The sequence below is a fragment of the Lagenorhynchus albirostris genome, chromosome 6 (genome assembly GCF_949774975.1).
Source record: "Lagenorhynchus albirostris chromosome 6, mLagAlb1.1, whole genome shotgun sequence".
Classification (NCBI taxonomy): domain Eukaryota; kingdom Metazoa; phylum Chordata; class Mammalia; order Artiodactyla; family Delphinidae; genus Lagenorhynchus; species Lagenorhynchus albirostris.
The window spans coordinates 24,757,774-24,781,918 of NC_083100.1; the positions used below are offsets into that span (position 1 = coordinate 24,757,774).

The following is a 24,145-nucleotide window of genomic DNA, read 5'->3' on the forward strand; positions in this document are numbered from 1 at the left end:
GGATTTTTTATGGCAATCTTTTATTCTTGACAAAAGTTTTATTATGCCATCACTGATCATTTTAATAGGAAGAGAATGAAAGAATTTGAAGAGATTACTTTTCTAGAATATGTTTATACCCAATTCCATTTTAGAAACTCTTGCAGAATAGGTGTTTATACATATCACTGTACTTAATTGTACTTATGAAAACCTTATTAAAGAGTTTTTTTCAGTACTTGTCAGAAAAAAAAAGCATGGTGAATTGCAAACCATAGTATGCATGATCATGCTACTTATGATACCTTAAAACTGTAATAAAAGAACTTTTAAGAACAGAACATAGAGATAGTTCATAATGCATGTGGGTGAAAGTATGTGGCATTAGGTATAAGCCATCATCAGCTATTTGTTTCCTTTTTAATATTTAATGTATAACATAAAAAGTTCACTGCCAAATACATGTAGTGCCTCATTTAATCCCATGCAATAATTACAAACATAAAACCATTTTATAACTGTATCTAAGTAATTTGCTTAAGGACACAGAGTCAGAAGGGCAATCCTAGGATGTGAACCCAGACACTTTGACTTTAGTGGTATCCCTCTCTTAAGCATTATTTGACTACCGCCAATTACCCCTCTCCCTGGCTTGTGTCAGATCCTGTGCTAGGTGCTGGGGTTGCAGTGGTATATACGATAGCTGTGCAATAACTGGCCAGGGTTACATTGACAGCCTGTTACCATAAAATAGGTCTGTGGAAACAGGACAATATGAAAACTAAATGAATTTACAAATCATTAGTTCAGTGCTGTAACCAACAAACTTATGAGAAGTCAGAACCACTGATTATAAAAATATGAATAAAATTATCATGGGTATGGTAGGAACTCACAAGAGGAAATTCTCTCCCATACATTAGGAGTCTTGAAGAAATTAGAACAGTCTTTCTTTTGGGCTTTAGGAGTAGTATTCATGAAACTCTTTAACAATGGCATTTGACATCAGATTAAAATGTTATATAACCAACTCAGTTTCAAAAAAATTCTAACCACATATTTTGATTTTAAAAAGTGGTTATTGATGTCTTATGAATAAATGTCTATTCTAACTTTTTGATTCATGTTGCTATCAAATTGTTTTATTTTAATAAGAGAAGACAATGCCATTTGTTATTACTGACATATAATGAGGCTTATGACAAATAAAAACTTTTGATAACTGAATGGAGTTAGTTTGCAGGCATTGGTTTAAATTTCAACATTTGAGGATTTTTTTGAATTCAGAAGTTTTAACTAACAAGATAAAAAATGATAATTTAAAATTAGAACTTGCTTAAAATAATTTATATTTGCATTATAAAGTGATTTCCTGTTGTTGACTGAGAAAGAAATTTCAAAAACCTATAGTTTTTTTCTGCTTTGGCTAGAAATAAAGGTAGAAATACAAATACGGAGACCTGATTTGTGTAAAATTTTACAAATAAATGATATTCTGGGAGAGACAGAAAGTTTTAGAATTGTGTAACCATTGGTTGCTGATGTTACCTCTGGAAGCCAATCATAGATACTTATAGTCAAGGGAAACTTTTATTCACATTTCTTTATCCAAGCACAGCCAAATGGAAAAATCATATATTTGGTTTAGAAACAAAACAGTTAACATTTTGTAAAAAAAAAAAAAAAAATTAGAAAGAAACAAATGATAGAGTCTTTTGCTTCATTTGGAGGACAATTTCTAATTATTAATGTGAAAAAGTAATTTACTTTACCAGTAATAGAATCCTTAGTAATTAGAAGGCAAAATACTCCAAAGATGAGATATCATTGTTTGTAAAATCAGTTACTAACTTATTTTGTAAAAATAGAAAAAAAATAGATCTGAATAGATTTTATAGATTGCTTAATTTATGCAAGTTTTAAAACATTAAAACTTGACGTTTTCTGTTGATAATCATTATCATTTTAGAGATTTATGTTTGGCTAACCTTTGATAAATCAGATAATATTTAACTATCCAAAAGGATGAATAATAAAACAAATAATCTTTCAATAATGTGACTGGCCTTTTGAATGTCACTGGTCATTTGTTTAGAAAGAATTTCTTACTTTCCCCAAACTAGTTTTTCCATTTCCTGATAGTAGGCAGGATTGGAGATTAAGATAATGATATCTTTCTGTGACCTGAGTGACATATAAAGTTCAGAAATATCCAGCTGGTTCATTAGTGATTTATTACCTTCTTCCAAACAGTTATGAAGTGGACGGAGACTAGATTGAATTAATAACGTGTTTAGGCTATGAGATTTCAGGAAGGATTTTAATTACTAGAGTGTTGTTTTCATGGGTGCCAATGTGGTCTGTGATGTCAAAATGTGCACAATGTTTTCATATTTTCCAGAGTAACAGAGTGGTTTGTTAAAAGTTGTTTAGATCATGTCATTCCTCTTTTCAAAACTTTCCCAGTGCCTTCCATCTCATACACAAAGTCAAAATCTTTGCAGAGGTCTCCAAGTTCCTATGACACCCACACTCCATTATGTTTTTGAGTTCTCTTATTGCCTTTCCTCCTCCTTCACTCACCTTCAACTGTAGCAGCCTAATCATTGACTTTTGAACGAACCAACCTTGTTTCTGCCTGAAGGTCTTTACTTGCTGCTCCCTTGGTGTGGATTCTGCTTCTCTCTCACACCTGTAAGAATAATTTGCCTCTTGCTTTAGGTTTTTACTCAAATGCTACTTTCCCAGTGAGGCCTTCCCTATGCCACCCTATTTAAAATTTCAACCCATATTCCTCTTCTCTCATTTTTCCTCCTTAGTATATATTACTATATCATACTATATAATGTGTGGATTTATCTTTTATTTTCACCTATCTCCCTAGATGTAAGCTTCTTAAGATCAGGGATTTCTGACTTGCTTGTTCACTTTTGTATCCTCTGTGTCTGGCACATTGGTAGATGCTCAATTAATAATTTATATAAAATTATCTATATAGATAATTTATATAATGAAATAAAATGAATTTCTGTGAATAATTGATATAAAATTAGTGTTTTATTGTTATTAATATAATATTATTAGTATAATTAGCTGGTATACATAAAAAGAGTTTACCAGAAATTAGTCTACATAAAACCAATAATTTTAACTGATATTTTACTTAACTGATCATTCATCTTGTTTTAAAAAATATGCCTGCTCCATGTTTAAGAATCATATTTGTGATATAGATCTAGCCTATAGTGAAATTAGCCTTATTACTATTACCTTATTACATTGATTTATATGGTATTGTTAAGATGAACTTGATTCATATATTTAAATATTTCAGTATCAAAATATATCCTCAGTGCCTAGTATGTGTTTAGTATATAGCATAGTATATAGCAGGTCCTGAATACATATTTATTGACTCAATGAATGGATGAATGTAGAAATGATACATGTGAACTTTTGATAAACCAAAGAAAATTAATATCGCTGATAAAAGCACCACCATTTTAAATAAAATTACATGCTCATTTAAATGAAGAGAGGTATAATGAAGTATTTGTTTAAATGAGTTTACCACATTTCAAAGGCAATTTATAGTACAATTCTAACTTTGGAACCAAATTAATATTCATTTGACAAACATTTCTTGAGTGTTGCTATCATTGTCTAGAAAATAGGATGAATAAGCTTGAGTCTTTCCCCTGTGATCTTTCTCTTCTCAATCCTCCGCTTTCTTTCTCTCATACACACACATAAACGCACATATGCAAACATACTCACACATGATAAGTGTCAACAAAACAAAAAGATAATAGGAATGTGTAATAAGGTTATATGATTGTTAACATATGGTACACATGAGAGTTTCACAGAAGAGGCAGACACTCAAATAAACCATTGCTTTCTGGACAGCAAGCCAAAATATTGGGGGGTACTGTAGGCTGTTCTAGCATAGTGTCAGTGTCATTCCCTTTAGATGAATTTTAAAATATAGAACGTGCTTCGGAAACTCTGATTTACTTTTTTAATGGAGGAAATATTTTGACATAGTTATCTTCAGAATGAAGCAATACTATTATAAAAATATTAGGAATAAAAAGCCAATTTTAGCTAGTTAAAAGTCTTACATGTTTCTCATCATTTCTGAAAATATTTATTGATTAAATCAATAATGAAAAAATCCAACCTGGATACACCTTATTACAACAATCCAGAATGCCATACAGAGAGGCACAGGCTCCACTTAACATGTTCAGTAAGCCCAAGCTGTGTTAGAATTGGGGCTAAAATAAACACTCCTAAAATGTGTTAAAATATTGTAATATATTTAGAGCAGATTTCATGTAAAGAGGAAAACAGCATGCTCCACTGATTTTTATGTGTTTTTAAAGGTAATTTAACATCGTTATGGTTTCATGCTAATATGTTCATAGGAAAGAGAGAAAATAATCAACAGGTATGGGGTAATTAATCATAAGGGTAAGTTATAAAAGAAGGAAAACTTGGATAATTAAATTTTAAATGAACTTCCTCAATATCTAATTGATGAATTCTGAGAAAAGAGAAACGTATGTGTAAGCATCTGAATTTTTGTTAGTTTTCCTTCCAGCTTGAATTCAAAAGAGTTGACATTTTTGCAAATTCTTCCTGGAAATGTATTTGACAAGTGCTACTTTCAAACTCAGAAACAAATACTACCCTACTGACTGATTGATTCCTTGGTCCAGGTTTATAAAATCACTCTGGAACAGACTATATTTAACATGAATCGTAGGTTTGTGCGATGCTGATTAATTAGTCATATGATAATAATTAGTTAGCACCCCTCAATTGCTCAAGTGAACATATTTCTTTTTGGATCTTCCTGCAGAGGAAATGCACTATTCTCTTTTTGGAAGAGCATATCAGTAATTCAAAATTAATTTTGAATTTGTTTGCTTCTAACAACAAATTCTTTTTGACCTACAAGTATTGCAAAGTTGATAGCCAGTGGTCTGATTAGCGCTATTATTATATTTATTAGGCAAACACTTTTAAGCCAGACAATGTTCCAAACTCTCTACAAATATTGGCTTATCTAAACCTCACAATAACTCTACAATGTAGGTACTACCACAAACTTTAATTAATACAACTTTCATATTAAGTGGTATTGAAACTTATTCATACTATAAATGAAAATAACTAATAGTCTTAAAAATTTTTCCATGTTAACTTTCTGAAAAATTTCACAGAAACCTTCAGATAAAAATTTTCAGGTGAAAAAGATATAACAGTTTTCTAAAGATACATTTAGAACCAAATACTAGGGAAGACTTTAGCAGTTTACATATATGACTTTTCCTATTTGTCTACATATTCCTTTTCCCTTATGTCCCTTAAAGAGATTGGTTGATTTGCCACTGAGTGTATCTGTGCAGGTTAATCTCCCCAAGATGGTATGAAATTAAATAGATCTTTTCTATTTTGTGTAGTGTAGAAGAAAGGAGGCTTTGTTAAACTAAGACCATCATCAGTGTCTGTGGTGAAATTAATGTTCTATAATTATTAGCTACCATGACCTTCTGAAGAATTTTAAACAAGGAAAGTCCAGATAACTGAGCATCTTTAATAAACTTTTTGTTTTGTTAAAAATTCTTCAGTTCCAGTCATCTATTACCTTAACATGTCTGCAAATAGTTTAACTACATGAATTACTATTTGACTCTGTCCTGATGTCAACTAATATTTTTTTCTTATTTCACTGGACTGACTATGCTAGGGACATAGCTCAGACTGGCATTCTGTGAATTCTGACCAGTTTTTTGGCCGTCCCTAGAGTCTCTTGGACCAGAAGATCAGTAAATATTCCATATTTTTTTGGTATAAGAAAATCTGAGTTGGTTAGTGCTAATTGCTCATCCCTAATAATTTAAAAATTGGAAGTTTCTGGTTGGCACTTTCATGAGCAGCCTTGAGGAACCCTACAAGTCTGAAGTATATCTGATAACTCAGATAAAGCTTGTTTTAAAAGGTAGGCCAGGCTCTCTATAATGCTTTATGGTCTTAGAACTTATCTGCATGTACTGGCAGGTAGCTTAAGAAAGCTATGTAGTCTGATTTAGGTGGTCTCTCCTCTGTGACCCTAAGAACAAGGCTTATAAGCACGAGAGAATCCAAAGTTTGTTATGTACCCATGTCAAATCTCATTAAATAATTATGTTCTTGGATTTGGGTAACTTACATAGGCCTGTCAGTATATATATTAAATCTCTAATAAGGTTCATTCATTCATTCAAATTTTAATGTAATATATACTGTGCAATATACTAGAGGTTAAAAAATAATAGAACAATGTGTAGAAAAATAAACAGAAAATTAAAATACTTATTTGTGATTAGTAATGAGTTAATAGCTGTAAGTAGTTTGGGGTCACTGGGTAAGGTAAAATTATACCAAAAAAATTTTTTTTCTAACACATGCTGGTGAGAATGTGGGGAAATTGGAACTCTTGTGAATTTCTGGTAGGAATGTAAAATGTTTTTAGCCATTGTGAAAAACAGTATGGTGATTCCTCAAAAAATTAAACATAGAATTACTGTGTGATCTATCAATTCCACTTCTGGGTATATACCCAAAGAAATTGAAATAAGGGATTTGAACAGATATTTTTACGTTAATGTTCATAGCAACGTTATTCACAATTGCCAGAAGAACATTGATGGATGAATGCATAAACAAAATGTGGTATATGGAGTCAATGGAATATTATTCAGTCTTAAAAAGGAATCAAATTCTGACACATGCTAAAACATAGATGAATCTTGAAGACATTATGCTGAGTGAAGTAAGCCAGTCACAAAATGACAAATATTACATGATTTGCTTATATGAGGTCCCTAGAATAGTCAAATTCAGAGGCAGAAAATAGGATGGTAGTTGCAGGGGGCTGAGGGGCAGGAAGAATGGGGAGTTGTTGTTTAATTGATACATAGTGTTAGTTTGGGAAGTTGAAAAACTTCTGGAGATGGATGGTGGTGACAATTTCACAACAATGTAAATGTGCTTAACGCCACTTAACTGTACACCAAAAAAATGGTTAAAATGCTAAGTTTTATGTTATGTATATTTTGACACAGTAAAATAACTTACCTATTAAAAAAATAGAACATTTTCGAAAAGGTAATAGTACTATCTTCAATCAGTCACAGTAGTAAAATGGGAATTTTTCCTTTTAATAAGGGATTTTTTTCTATAAATTAAGCATTACTTTATGAGTATTCCTTCTATAAGTTAGAACATATATTATTATGATTTGGGTCTATTTGCTGAACTATCATAAGAGTCTTCTTACCAAATGTCTTAACCATTGAGCAACTTCATAGTTTGAGTCTTGAGAACACCTGTCTTAAATAGGTGAAAATAAAAATTAAAAAGTTTATCCATCAAATGTATATTTTCCCACTTAAAATTCTCTTATTATAGTTGCAAGTTTAATAAAAATTTTCAAGTTATAATTTAAAGAACTGAATATGAATTTTAGAGTGTGCTCACTTTTCTATAGACCCTTAGAAAACACTACTTAACTGTATAGTTTCAGAGACCAGTAAACATAAATTTCTAACAGCTTTTTATAAAGAGAAATAGTTTTAAACAAACAAAGCAATACAAAATCTGGAATAAAGACACAGTGGCATCTGTGAAATTGTCAGGTTTATTATGGGCAATTTCCCTAAGTACTTCTAGGCCCTATAGACAGAAAACTTAGGTTGAAATCAATGCTCTGTGTTTATGGTACTAGCCATACAATTTTTTTAACATCTTTATTGGAGTATAATTGCTTTACAATGGTGTGTTAATTTCTGCTGTATAACAAAGTGAATCAGCTATACATATACATACATCCCCATATCTCCTCCCTCTTGCCTCTCGCTCCCACAATCCCTATCCCACCCCCTAAGTCAGAAAGAGAAAAACAAATACCGTATACTAACACATATATGTGGAATCTAGCTATACAATTTTGGGTGAGATATTTATCAGTGTTAAACCTCAGTTTCCTTGTATATAAAATAGTAATGACATTACTTTTCTCATAGGTGTGTGGTTACTTTTCTCATAGGTGTGTGAGATGACCAAGGTCCACGATCATTTATTCAAAATTCTGAAATCCATAAAGCTTTAAAACTAACAGTTTTTTTTCTTTTTTTAAGTTGGGTCCAAAATTAATTTAGCAGAAAACCTTACCTAAACTGACTTGAGACAATTTTTAGCCTTTATTGATCCCACTCATTGTGGCTTTTCATATTTTACTGTGAATTATTAAACTCGTTAAATATGGGGTGCTGCTCAACCCAGATGGGGCATGACATAAAATGGTACATGCACTTGAATTACCTAAAATCCTAAACATATCTGGCTCTAAGGAACTGGGGTGAGGGATTGTGCATTTCTATACAGAAAACACTAAATAAAATACTTTGCACATATTCAGCCCTTAACTTAGCTATTATGATTATTAATTTGGGCACTTGTAAGAACTTGAAGTTAGAAACCACACTATTTCATTTAAGATATGGTCAAAGGAGTCACTTGAATTGATGTAAAATTTGGCAGATCAGTAAACAAGTACTATTACCTAAGGATTAGTGCTTTTATGAGATTTCTGCTTCTTTCCTTACATACAATGTAAAATTGTATTGCATCATTTAAATTTTTCAGGCCAAATTATTACAAACTACTGTATTAAAATTGCTTATATTAAGAAGTCACCTTTTAAAAGTTGACTTCTATCAAAATAATTTTATTTTTGAATGCATATTTCTGGTTATGCATGATTGATTATCTTACAATTAAAAAAAAAAAACTTTCCATTTTCTTGCCCTACCCTTACTTCTCAGTTGTGGCATAAAAGAATGAACACTGTGACTAGAGGGAATCAGGCATATTCAATTCCTTAGTTCTGGTCAGTTTGTTTCCTGGGTTATTTACAAGATGGGATGTAAACATTTCTGAAATGAGCTCTTGAAATACACCTTTTTTTTTTTTTTGCGGTACACGGGCCTCTCACTGTTGGGACCTCTCCCGTTGCGGAGCACAGGCTCCGGACGCGCAGGCTCAGCGGCCGTGGCTCACGGGCCCAGCCGCTCCGCGGCATGTGGGATCTTCCCGATCCGGGGAACGAACCCATGTTCCCTACATCGGCAGGCGGACTCTCAACCACTACGCCACCAGGGAAGCCCTGAAATACACCTTTTAAATATGATTTTTACAGGTGAGATATGGAGAATGTTAAGCATGCATTTGTTTATTTTTATTTTAGAAAGATAATGTTCATGAAAACAATAAGGAACTTATGAATTATGCTTGTATCATATCAAAAATTATGCCTTAGAGAATTTCTGTTATCTACTATAATCACTTCTATTTTTTGCTAAATCAGGAAGCCTAAAATTATTTTATGAGAACCACAAGTATCTTTTTAAAAGCAATGTTTCATTTAATTAATTTAATATTAAAAATAGCCTTATTTAAAAATTTGTAAGAAAAGTAGGACTTCTACTGATTTGTTATGTGGCAAACTATTAATAGCAGGCTAAAAAGTAAATATTTTTCAAGGCTTTTTTCTGAATCTGAGAATTTTTTTTGTTTTTCTTAGAATGTGGCACCTTTAGCAATGGTCAGCTGTCCAAGACAACTTACAAGTGATAACTATTGGTATTCAAAATCCTTTAAAATACTGACAAACTGGTATTTTTAAGGGATGGGAAAAAACAAACTTATATTACCAAATTTATAATATATTCCGACAAGTGAGGACTCTGGTAATACCTACAATGAAATAATACTTGTTACAGTTAACGGTGAATTTTATGCAGTCATTTTCTTACACTATAAAAATTTAAAAAATTTATTAGGATTTTACTGCAGTGTAACATGCTGCAATATTTCAGCTTCTCAAAATAGTGTGTGGGCAACCTCTGAACTTTCTGTATTAAATTTTTAATGCATTTTCATAAATATGGCTTCTGTAAGTGAAATATAAAGTTTTTGTTTATTTTTTCATATTAATAATTTAGAGTCTTTATACCCCTAAAACCCTAAACATTTTATTTTCCATATAGCTAAATAGATGGAAGTACACCATTTTGATAATTCTTTTTGAGAAGCATCACTTTTCTTTTAAAATCTGACTATGAAGGCATTAAAAGCCTTCAGATATGCCAGCAAGAATATAATTAAAAATTTTTTTCTTTAATTATTACATTAATTTTGAACAGAGCTGTCTCAGAGGATCATCATTTTAATTTCCCAGCTGCATGTAACAATTAGATCTGTGCAATTATGACTTAAACAATGAACATTCTCAATAGGTTAATGTATTATTAAGCAACAGCTAACAGGTTGTATGATCCTAATGAGAAAGCCAGGTTGTATTGTCAGCACATATTTGACACAAATGGTATATTGTTGCAAACAGTGACATGTGACACATGTATTGTCCCTGGAACAGAATATCCTAGTTTAATGCTACAGTCATTTAAAGGACAGAAAATAGTTTCTTGGCTTTTGTGTTCATTAAAGATAAATCTTGGGCTGCCTTGTAGGCCAAAATAAAACATTAGTTTTGAAAGGAAACAAAGTGTATATATATATACATTATTTCTCTTCACCTCTTCCCTAAAATTTTTTCCTCTTCCTAACACATACGTTTCATAATTTAACTTTGTTCTTTTAAATTGTTCAGAATTTAGTAATTCTGTGTTATATTCTGTTCATCTTATAGATATGTGCTGATAAATCTTCAGCATTTTTTAGCTTTTATTGCTTTGCATGACTATAAAAAGTTAATAACAGATTTATATTTTGTTAGCATTTGTGCTGCAGATGCAGGAGACATCTTAAATTCTAATTTAATGCACCTTTAAAGTCCTTTTTATTAGCCTGTTAATTCCCAGCCGTACTGTTTTATTGAAATGTGCATTACATTTGTGCCATAGTCAAAACAGTGGTATAGATCTAGAATTGTAAGGAAAAAATATCTCTAGTAGTTGGATAAACTACACACTCAACAAAGTCTAAAGGGCCCACTGTAAACATTGTGGGCCCCTTGAAGTTGTAATAGTAATTACATATCTTTTAGTATTATAGACAAAGAATTACACATATCCATAGGTAAGAGATTTTATTGGTAGGTAAAAGTAAGACATGTAATATTTATGACAATTATTAAATTCCATTTTAAACATGAATTTTATTATATAGTTTCAGAAATATATATGCCTAGAAATCTAGATTCACTAATATGTAATAACAATACTTCCTTAAGAACTACAATTGTAGTGTTCTAAGAGGTCAATGCATTTCACATGAATGAAAACTTTTCTATGTGGTTTAATATAATAAGGAAATGTGCATTTGTTATGCTCAAAGGCCAACCTGATTTTAGTATTTCTCTCACCAGAGCTCCTGAACCATTTTATGACTCTTGTTAGTATTCTGTGTATGACCCAGCAGGTGTCAAGATAGAGAAGATTGGGGAAACAGATAGTCCACCTCTAATTAAATACCAGACATCTCCCCCACCATTTTTATTTGCGTTTCCCCAAATGGGAAAGCAGATGGCATCACTTGAGCCTATGTAGTGACAACCACCTTTTAAAATTTCTGCTGAAATGGAAAAATGGTGACAATGCCAGTTCAGCCGTTACAGCTCATACTCATAATGGACAAGATGGCAGATTAGTTGGGAGGGCGTTAAAGCACCCTGGAGGTATAAATATAAGCCATCTTCATTGCCACTGCATCAGTCCAGCCATATCCAAACCCAGGGAGAAAAACATGTGGGTCTTGCTTTATTTTGTGCATAGCAGGAGCTGGCAGTAAAGTTACATGGTAAGATAGATTTCCAACATTTTCCCTGCCATTAATTGTAATTTTTCAAGGTTTCCTCGGTGACAGAGTTTACAAAAGGGAGCTTTAGTAAAACTATCATTTGTTTCATGGATCAATATGGTTTAGGGAATACAAAACAACTTTAGTTGTTTAAAAATAGAAACTATCAGAGGGTGTCCCCCTCCTCCCCATGGATATCAAATCATGCTATTGATCTGTCTACAGCATAACTGTGAAAAATTTTCAGATATCAGGTGGACTAGCTGGGAATACAAATAAAGCCACTCTCCTAACGAGGATAGTATATGGTTCCTGAGAGACCTCCTGAGTATCCCAGTGTGAATCCTTCTCTAAAAGATGTGGCCTCTGTCTATGATAAGACCATGAAAGATAAGAAAAGGCTTAAGACCAAAAGTATTATTGTTCTATTTTTTTCCTATTTGTTCTCTTTTCCTATATCTTTCACCATTTGTCCAACAGATTTCATCAAGTAATTCTGAAAAAAAAATGGTAAAATGGAAAAACATATATGGAAAGCAACATAAAATAAACACAGACTGAAATATAATCTCCACATATATGCAATAGTAGTATGATTACAATATTTAGAGGAAAGAGAATTGAAATAAATAATTATGAAATCCAGGAATTATTGCCCTCAATGCACAAGTTAATTTGAAGGATTAACAAAGTTCTATTTCAATTTAGAATAATGCCTCACACAGCTAGTCTGTCTTGATTTTAAAGACTGAATATTAGGGGGACTTAGAATTATGGCACGAAGGAAATGAAAAAGAATACATATACCTACAAGTAGGTTGTAAATTTTTCTCTTTTTCAGTATGCTTTTAATTTAAAAAAAATATAGTCAAAACTCATTTGCAGTGCAGAAAAATAGGATGATTCCTTAAACCAGTGGTTCTCAATGGATAAAGCATCATTTAGGGGAATAAGTTAGAAATGCAAATTATTGAACAGACCTACAGAATCAGAAAATGGGGGTAAGACTCGGCAATCTGTATTATAATAATTCTTCTGCATGATTCTTTTGTAGTCTAAAGTTTGAGAATCACTTCCTTAGACCTTTGTTAACTGGAGCTACATTTACTAGTGAAATTATATACTTACTGGTAAATTGGTAATTATACAGTGGTATATTTTAACTTAATTTTTAAAAAATGCATTTAGTCCTATACTGATCAATGTTCTGATCCTTAAGGAAGGGCAGTGAAATTTAAGGAAACTTGTAGTTAGCCAAATAAACCTAATTCAGATGTGTTTGGATATTTTATACATTACTGAGCCTGCATATATTTTTTAATAGAATTCTGAAAATGCGTTCAGAATGAATGTAACCAGGTTTGGTTTCTTAATTTCTGAAACATTATTCAACTATGAATTAGATTATATTGATAAAAATATGATATACTTTATCCAAAATATCTTTACTTAAGATAAAATTTTTTTATCATTAAGATATGAAATTGGTTCATGAGATTCTTTTCACAGGTTTAAGTGTCTAAATTTTAATTGGTTAACATTGACCCTATGGTTTGCAACATACATTGTAAAGGAACAGATGGCTGTGTGAATAATCTTCAAAATTTAACTTGACTTAAATACCCTTAAGTACCGTAGGCCCCAGGTTTTTAAAGGGTAGAACCTATACAAGTAAGTTACACCATTTAAATGAATCTCCATTTTGGCTCTGGATAATGAAGATAATCATATATTTGAAATTTAAAAATCTTTCTAGTTCAATAAATAAGACTTTTTACAATACATAGCTATAAATGGCTGAAAAAGAATAACATTCAAGAATTCCCACTTAGGAAGTAGTTATTCCTCTGAATATTTTATTATTTGTGTCTGTATAGACTCTACTCCCAAAAAAGAATGCTTTCATTAGTCTTACGAAGACATATTCCAATATGATGAATAATATTATAACTAAAATAGTTTTACTAGCAATAAAGATGATCTTACAATATAATTGGTTTACATCTTTTGGTTCTTATCAAGTAATATTTTTAACCTGACAATGTCAAATTTTAGTGTAGCAGGTATAGTATGAGGGTTAGAAATTGCATCTGATCTAATCGCTTAGGGATATTGTAAACAAATCAATGTGAACTTTTGCACCGTAATAGAAAATACTTGGATATTCAGGGTGAAAGACTTACAATGAGAGAAGAAACTGTTTTCTTCCAACTGGATTACAGTAAGACACACTTATTTTTCTTAATATTTTGTAGTATATATATCATGCGTCTATAACATATTTAGTGCACTACACTAGGCACTTCATGGAATATAAACTTGTTTATAAATTGGAACATTGGAGATTCTTATTATTGAGCCTGATATGCCACTCTTGAGAAGTAAACTTGCAAGTATTTCAAGAATGGAAAGAAAAAAGATAATAGCTTGAAGATATGCAGGGGGTTTGGAGAATTTTACAATTTTTATTTGCAATAATGAAGAAAAGAGATTGACAGAAATCTTGAAATAAAATGACACTAGGAATAGTTAAGAGTGTGGAGGATTAGCAAAAGCCATGACAGGAGTAGAGATCTGGATATACTGGGGAATAAAAGAGAACAATCATTACTCAATTGATTCTAGGAATTGTGAATTAGAAGTCACTAGTAATTTCAAATAAAATAATCAGGTTAAAGGGGGAAAAATAATCAGAGAATAGCCACAATATCATGAATTGAGCAACATATATGGAAAATAATCTGTTTATATATCTTCAGCTCTCACTTAATACTTAACATGCATTAAATAACAACCCATATGTGAGGAACAGTGACAGGCATTGAATCTCTATCCTCATGTAGCTTATGTTGTAACAGGGAAGACAATGAACACATTGCAAGTATGAGCGTATGGGAGACTATCAGATAACATTCACCTAGTCAGAGAAGTCGTGAGGGAAGGTTACCTAAAAGAATAGCGCTTAAGCTGAGATCTGAAGGATCTAAGTAAAACAGAACAAAACACTTGTAGGTAAAAGAGGCAGCTAGACAAAATATGATTCAAACCTATTCAACAAGGGAAAAAGTGGCACTAGATGAAACTGAAGAGGTAGGCAGAAGGTAAATTGTCTTTGTGATAAAGGTCCTGTTCACTAAAACAATGAGAAGCCTTTGGAAAAGTTTATGTAGGAGAGTGACACCATTAGCTTTTCAAGTTACAGAAAGCATTCTGGCTTCAAAGAAGAGAAGAAAGAAAGGTAGAGGGCGAAATGTTCATGCTGATCATTCAAGAGGGTGTTATAGTGCAGGCTAATGTAATAGTTTAGACTAGAGTTGAAACAGTGAGGAGGGGTGGAAAGTGAGAGAGAGAGAGAGAGAGAACATGCAAGAGAGCAGAGAGATATTTGCAAAGAAGAATTGACAGGATTGGGGTTTGACATGATGCATGGCTGCTCATCTCTGACCTGACAAACTGCTTTTATTGTGGCTCTTTTCACCAAGATAGGGACTTCTAGAACTGTGGGGGGACATGGTAAAGTCAGATTTGAAGATTTTTCTTTGTAGTGTCTCTGAGATATCACAAGGGTATATCACTAAAGAATATTATAACATTGAAATGCAATGTCTTATTTTGTGAGGTTGTTAACTGTCAATGAGCTAAAATTAGACTTTAATGAGTGTGAGAACATATTGCCATATATCAGAACATTAGGAGCTCTCAGCCACATTATTTGTATTTGTAACATCATTTTTATATTTCACCTCGAAGATCACTCATGCCTCTGAGAATAATTTGTATCTGCCTTTGCATTATTATTTGTTCTATTTTACAATACTGGCTACAGCCCTGAAACTCATGGTATTATCACAAGTTGGAGTCACTTAAATGTCCCTTCTCCTTTGGAATTGCATGGCATTAATTTAACAAAATAGTAACAGATTGAGTATTGAATATTTTAACATCCTGTTTTTTAAAAAAATTAACAGGTGTAAGACTGATATTCAGGTTGTCAAATTTATTTATTTTGATATTTTTGAACATAAGCTACTTCAATGATTCCATATTGTGGAATATTTATTGACAGTACAAAGAAAGAACAATTTTTTTTTCTGGTTGGAATCTTTAATTGGAGAAATGACCATCTCATATGCTGGTTATTGTAATTCAGTATTTTAGAAACCAGCTTCAATATTATCAATAATAATCAAATGTTTTATACAGTTCTAAAACAGTACTATAGTGATTCTGCATTTATCTAGATGGTGTAATTTTAAACGATGTTCCTCTGCTTCCCTTATAAACATTTGGGTCAAGTAAACTCCAAGTATTTTATGATCTTAAGGTTTCAGGCTCTGAGTAATATCTAAAATCTGATCTTAGTCTAAAGAAGAGAGAATAATGCAAGTCTTACATGTTTAAATTATATTTTAAGGGAGATATGCTATTTAAAAAAATAGACAAATTTTAAACTTTTTTTCATTGCTTTCACAAGATGTGAAAAGGCAAAGACAAGTATGAAATTCTTATTTCTTGAAAGAACCACTAAGATGTAAAGAAGTAGCAAACATTTTGACGTGTGTTATTTAGCTGCATACCTCCATCATTCAGTATTGTTCTTTTGAATATGTGTTGATTTAGAAAAAAAAAAAATAGACCAAATCTCTCCTTGGATTTTCTCATAAATTTTTGTTGGCTTATTATTCTTTGACTCTTCGGTTTACTTTGCCTAAAGAAAGAGCAGGGAAGTAGGACACATTTAAGACCATTAGGAAAAGGAATATAGTAAAATTTGATTAAAATCAGTTCAGGAACAATTTAGTGAGATTAAGGAAGAACCTGATTTATAGGTTATCTCTTCACACCTACACTTGTTTGAGTGTTTTAATTGTCTTTACCAGTGAAATAAATAAAAAAATGAGCTAAGTCAGATAAACATATATGCAGTTTGACTGATTTGACTGAGGGATATTTTACTGAGTTAGACGGATTATCTGACAGTCTTGAGTAACTAAACCAGGCAGAATGATTAAGCCAGTTTGTAGGAACACACATTGTTAATGCGAGCAGCCAAGAGCTAGGTTGCTTAACGAGGATGGCACAAGGTAGTGAGCCGTATGTTTGAAATGATTTAGGTGACGCTTGCCAGAGGCAGAAATGGGCTAAATGACCTCTGGAGGCACTTCCCAGTCCTATGTTTCTCATTTAATCTCATTTTAATTTTTAAATCTATATGAAGGATACAAACATATTTTGTTTCAAAATGCCTTGGGTTCAGTTAGGTGACAGACAATTAAAAGGAATGAATTTTTTTCAAGCAAACAGTTGAATGCAATGCTAACGTAGCTGTTTTGATCAGACACCAATTACTTTAAGTTGTAAGATAATTAACTTTACTCTTTAAAACATTCATTAGACAACTGCCTAAGAAATTTTTATGTATTTATTTGCATGTTTAGAACATGAAACATAGTCATAAAATATTGAAATATGTCTTTATACTTTTATACTCACCAAGAGAAATAAAACTCTCCCAAAATATGCTTATAATTTAACTTCTTTCTTCCCCTCTCTGTCCTCGGCACCTATTCTATAGCTGAGAAACAGTTTACCTGATTTTCAGTTTCTCTTATATCCACTTTTAGCCAAATTTCTCCTCAATTCTGTCCCTGCTTGGTTTTCCTCCATCCACTCAGGAGTCAGATTAGTCTGATATCCCCAGCAATTTAGACTGTGAATCCTGTTTAATGTCTTTTTTTCCAAAGCAGCCCTCCCTCCTGACTGTGGCCATTATGAGTTATTCTGCGCTGAGAAAGGTCTGAAGTACTTATGTGTTAGCAGGTTAAAAAAAAAATCATCTCTTTGAGGGGTATTTATATTTTAATGGAATATGATTTCCAAGTAGCCAAAAAATTGAAAACCTCAGTTAAGATTGTAGTCATCAAGTGATTTCAAGTGGTTGAGGCTATTTTTTGTCTGAGGCCTACCAAACACATTCTTGAAGAACAGGTAACTGTGATCTGATAGGTGTGGGTATTCACATACGTATGTGTCTGTGTTGTGAACAAACAATGCATACCATGGGTGAAGGTTGTCCTAGATTGGTCCTTGTAAATCCTCACGTGTGAAGCCAGGAGACTTGATGCTAAGAAAAAAAAAATGACTGTTGGTGAAGTTAATCTAACCTATCTTTAAGGAAGGCAAATGAAACTGATTAGTGAGCCTGGTATTGAATTAAGGAGACATTTGTGAAAATATTCTGGGTTTTGAATATCCCTTTTTAAAATTACAATGCTACAATTTTAATGTTACTTTCAAAACTATATAAAATTGTAAGAAAAAAATTCACTGCATGGGAATTCCCTGGCGGCCCAGTGGTTAGGACTCAGCACTTTCACTGTGAGGGCCCAAGTTCAATCCCTGGCTGCTGAACTAAGATCCCTCAAGCCTTGTGGAGTGGCCAAAAAAAAAAAAAAAAAAAAAAAATCACTTCAGTGAAATTGAGTGATTGGTAAAACAAACCGATTAAAAACAAACAAAAGAAATAAACAAAAACACCTGGTTCATTTGTACTCAATCTCTTAAGCTGTTAGTGAGCATTTACTGGGTGCTTCAAACTGTGACAGAATAGATGTTAAGTGTTTGAGCTTGAAGATTCAGGGAGGTGTTCAGGAGTAAGGAATTCAAAAAGATATATAAGGCATAATCCTTGCCTACTGGAATCCCCACTTTGTTAGTGAAATGACATTAATATAACTAAAACAAAATCAATCAATTCAAAACCTTATATGAGTAAGTATTATAGTATATGATATAGCTCTGAGTGTCTGAAGTCAGGGGTGCGAAAGTGGTAATTGATGATGGTTGAAGTAGTCAAAAAGATAGGATTTTCAACTGGGTCTTAGAAAGTGGTGAAGTTAAGATTTGATAGGGAAAAGAGGACCAGGTCATTTCAGGAAAGGATCAAAAGTTAAACAAAGTTCTGGAAATGGGAATTAGACCCAGGCAATAGCAGAGTACACCAAGAACCGTGCTCCTTGATCCAGTCCATTTCTTACTGTGTGATGCATAAAATGTTTTATTTCATTTTAAAATGTTCAGTCCACTAATGACGTAAGGCAGGAGAAAAGCAGTTATCAAAATTGCTAATGACGTGTATGGTCACTTCATAAATATGATTTAATGATTTTGGAAACAGAATAGAAACAGAGCATGCCGAAAGCAGTAATAAGGCATTTTTCAAAAGTGTCAGGTTCTTAAATCATAAATCCAAAATGAAAAAGAATGGACCTTTCTCCTATGGTTAATCTGTAAAAATATCTTTGGAAAAATAGAAGAGTAGCTTATTTTTTGATTGTTCTTGACCAGTAATAGTAAAATTATGCATAAATGAATTTTATGGTTACTTGGCATTGGGGATTTTCCTGTCAAAAGAATTTTAATTTCTGTGTCCTGAAAGAATGCTCTTTTATTCTTATATAATAGAATTTTAAAATCTTGTATAGTCTATTTTTATAAATTAACTAAAAATCTAACAAAATTTTTTTCTCCATAATACAGTATTTCAATGCATTTGAATAGAAAATATTTACATATTAAAAGTGATGACAGCAATTAAATTCCTTTAAAAACTTAAGATAGGTTTTGTTGAAGAGTGAAGTTCAAATCCAATATGTTTTTTTTTTCATTTTTATTGGAGTATAGTTGCTTTACAATGTTGTGTTAGTTTCTGCTGTACAGCAAAGTGAATCAGCTATATGTATACATATATCCCCTTTTTTATTGGATTTTCTTCCCATAGGTCACCACAGAGCATTGAGTAGAGTTCACTGTGCTATACAATAGGTTCTCATTAGTTACCTATTTTATATATAGTAGTGTATATATGTCAATCCCAATCTCCCAGTTCATCCCACCCCCTTTCCCCCTTGGTATCCATACGTTTGTTCTCTACATCTGTGTCTGTATTTCTGCTTTGCAGATAAGTTCATCTATATAATTTTTCTAGATCCCACATATAAGCGATATCATATGATATTTGTTTTTCTCTTTCTGACTTACTTCACTCTGTATGACAGTTTCTAGGTCCATCCACGTCTCTGCCATTGGCACAATTTTGTTCCTTTTTATGACTGAGTTATATTCCATTGTATATATGTACCACATCTTCTTTATCCATTCTGCTGTTGATGGACATTTAGGTTGCTTCCATGTCCTGGCTATTGTAAATAGTGCTGCAGTGAACATTGGGGTGGATGTATCTTTTTGAATTATGTTTTTTTCAGGTATATTGTTTTCTTGGATTTTCTCTGAGTGGGATTGCTGGGTCATATGCAAAGCAACTGACAAGGGATTAATCTCCAAAATATACAGACAGCTCATGCAGCTCAATATCAAGAAAACAAACAACCCAATCCCAAAATGGGCAGAAGACCTAAATAGACATTTCTCCATAGAAGACATACAGATGGCCAAGAAGCACATGAAAGCATGCTCAACATCACTAATTATTGGAGAAATGCAAATCCAAACTACAATGAGGTATCACCTCACACCAGTCAGAATGGCCATCATCAGAAAATCTACAAACAATGAATGCTGGAGAGGGTGTGGAGAAAAGGGAACGCTCTTACACTGTTGGTGGAAATGTAAATTGATACAGCCACTGTGGAGAACAGTATGAAGGTTCCTTAACAAACTAAAAATAGAACTACCAAATCCAATATGGTTTATGTCACCTAATTTAGTCATATCTCATCTTTGATTTTATAACCAAACTAGTTTTTGCTAGATATATACGTCTTCAAGAATATTATTCTAGTTATAAAACCAATAACTATGATGTTACCTGCTAGTTAAAAGTTACATAGCAAGTTATCCAGACTGTCAGTAACTCAATCCACTATTTCTAATATTGCAACATTAGCATTAAGTCATACTCCTAGTGGAGTTTAAAGTGTTATGACAATAAAATTATAATCCTTTGCCTTTCATATCTTGAATATGAGTGTGTTTAAAGGAAGAACTAAAAAATAAATTGAGTCAAATGTTTTACTTCTTTTTTCTTATTACAACCTCAGGTGTCTATGCTATAGCAGAACTTTAGGGTTTCCTTACCACCTTCTATACTATAGTACTTCTAAAAGGCATATATTGTGCACATGCTTTTGTTATAAAACAATTTTAGTCAAACCTAAACTATCATTTTAACATATGTCTAATAATCTATTTGAACTCTGTAGCAGATTCTAAATTGAAACTGATATTGTTTTTTACTTTACATTTTGTCTGTATCATTTTTGAACAAATGGCTAAGTTGTATGGCCAAGCTTTCAAATAATGGTCATCACTGTTAATAACAAAACTTTTTCCCCTTTTAATAATTTACTAGGTAGGAACATTCATTTTCCAAGTCAATAAGAAACGAACAAACACAGCAGACTTTTACCTAGATAAAGATTATGAATAGTCTATTCAAAACAAGAACACAAATGTCTATTATACACAGAGGTATACACGGAGGTGGGCTTTTAAGAGGCTCTCCAAAACCAAACAAACCTGGTTTCTATCACATGCTGATTTCCAAGGTGTAAACACTTTTATCCATGATCAATATCAAGCTACCACCTTGATGTCATTTAAGGTGGAGTTGGGAAGAGAAACTCAAAACCTGTGAAAGCGAGCTCTAGCACACCACTTAAATAAAATATGCCCAACCTCTGTAATACAAAATACAAATTTAAACAGCAGTAGAAAGCAGCACTTTTCACCTACAAGCCTGACAAAGATGAATGTGCATGCTCTTTCTTCCAGCATTTAAACCTTTATGAAGTTTATCCAAAGAAAATGATAGGACAAGTTCAAAAAAGTGTGGGTACCAGCATGCTCATTATAACGTTATTTGTAATAGTGCAGAATTGGAAATAAACTAAACTTTTATAAATAGAATCAATCAAAAAGTAGCCTAGAAAAGTGGCCAAGGATGAAAGCTTTGGAGTGACATCGCTTGCGTTCAGATATCGACCCCAGCAATTAGTGTATGACTTTGGACAAGTTATTTAACTTCTCTGTACTTACTTCCTCAGCATTAAAATGGGAACAATAATAGTATTCATTTCATGGTGCTATTATGTGAATTAAATGAGATAATAAGTATTAGGGATTTAGAATATTCCTAGCATGTAGTGAGTATTTGGGGAATGTTAACCATTATCATTATTACGATATATCTGTTCATTTAAGGACGGTTTTAGTTATTAAGTGAATTTAATATTCAACATCAATCTATAATTATAGGCCAGACATTAAAATATGGTAAGGATACCACATAAATAATCACTGATCTTGTACTGATAGTGTTTCTCACAGCATATTAGTTATCTGATAAAAAATATTTGTAACCCAATTTGTAGAGGGACAGATGCATTAACTATGATTTTGTTTGAAAGTAAATGCCCCTTTACAGGTAGAGGGAAATGTGAAGAAGAGCTGAATAGGTCTCTCCTTACCCTGAGGAGGCTTAAGATTCATGGATGTTGATTCTAATTGGAAATTGAGTCTCTTGCTTTTATAGGTCTTTTCATAAAACTCTCTCCTAGCTCATTAAATCATTAAATTAATCTAGCAGGTATTAGTTTTGATTTTTATTAATTGTGACTTGTTTTTCATTATGAGATCATTGTCAGTCATGAAACATAACTGCTGCATGTTGGAACAAAAGCAAATTTCTGCTGAATGAAGGTAGAACTGTGTAGTATAAGTTGAAATTCTGGGTGGTAACCATGTGTGTATTATTAGTAGTAACAGTACATGTTATTATTCAGAGTCAGTATGATTTCAGTAAAATAAATTATTTACAGATTTTCAAGAGTAACTGATAAAGAGGTCTGCATTTTGCATAATACTGTATATTATTTAGTTTTGTGTATCATGTATTAACCTCTCAGAAATATATATATATATATAATATATGTCATATTTAATATCTATCACCAGCCTGACAGAAAAGAATATATATGTGGCAGCTATGTGATGTGGACAGAGCTAAACATTTGAAAAACAGAAAGGCAAATTTATATAAAACCAAGTTTTAAACTTTATCATAGATCATGTCATGTTATCAGGGAGCAGTCTAGAAGTATGGTCAAAAACAGATGATCTGGAGAAAAACTCCCTGGATTCCAATTCTGACTCTAGTACCTTGTGGCTGCATGACTTTGGGCAAGTTTGTTAACTACTCTGGATCTCAGTGTAATCTGTAGAATTGAAATAACAGTACTGCTTTCATAGGGCTATTGTGAGAATTAAATGATTTATTATATGTGAAGCACCTATGACAATATATATCATAAAGTTAACACACTTAATACACATTAGTAGGTAGTATAATGAACTTATTAGAGGGAGTGCAGCTATAGTGGGGGTGATTATTCTGATGGCCATAAAAACTTGTCAGCAAACATACAGTAAATGCCTCTAGGAGTATGTACAAAAAAATCGTAGAAAATATTCAGTTGAATTTTCAAACGAGGCAGAAGATGTTGTAATTAGAAATACACATTTCTAAATGAATAATGTGCTGTTAGAAAATGATAAATCAGAATTGTGCCAATTGTGAGTTAAAGAATTGGTGAAGTTAGAGAAAATGTTCTAGGATAGGAGGATAGGAGTTCATCCTGTGTTTTAAGAATGTCCCAGTGAAAATATATACAGCATAATGTTTTGTTACTGGTTAATAGGGTTTTAGCAGAGAGTCGGAAATCTGTGATGGGATGATCTATGAATATAAACTGTCACGTGGAATATAATGGTTTTAAAAGCAAATGAGATGGTAGCTTACATCTGAGCTGAAAAGGGAGAGTGACTATTGCCCCTGCATATTCTTGAGGAGAATGTTTTCAGTCTAAGTGGACTTGTTTCTGAGATCATGTATCCACTATGATTATAATTTTGCGGCCCTGAGGTGATCCAGGTGTTTCATTCACCAGCCATCTGTCCAAGGAAAAATATGCTTATCTTGAATTGACAGGATATCACATGTATTTAGTGGAGTTTATCTTCACAGTTGGGCAAGAATAAATAAAACAGCAGTGTAGCCCATGAGGATATATTATATGCTTCAATTATTGGTCCATTATATCACAGGGAGAAGTTACATTTCAGTACCTAACAGGAAATTTTTGCTCAGTAAGACCAGTTCTTTTGGTGTGCCCTGGCAATTATGACCACCATTCCCTCTCAAAGGGAGCTACATGGCTTTATACTACAATTCTTCAGATATAATTTTTATAAGAATATACATAAAATAATTTTTATC

General features: G+C 32.4%; 1 protein-coding gene and 1 pseudogene across 1 annotated transcript in view; one reads left to right on the forward strand and one right to left on the reverse strand.

The window, feature by feature from the left end:
• Window positions 1-24,145, forward strand: part of ERBB4 (erb-b2 receptor tyrosine kinase 4) — a 1,131,344-nt gene that overhangs the window by 360,527 nt on the left and 746,672 nt on the right. The window lies entirely within an intron of this gene.
• The window catches only part of LOC132521910 (NAD-dependent protein deacetylase sirtuin-7-like), a 78,200-nt pseudogene that overhangs the window by 6,102 nt on the left and 47,953 nt on the right, over window positions 1-24,145 (reverse strand).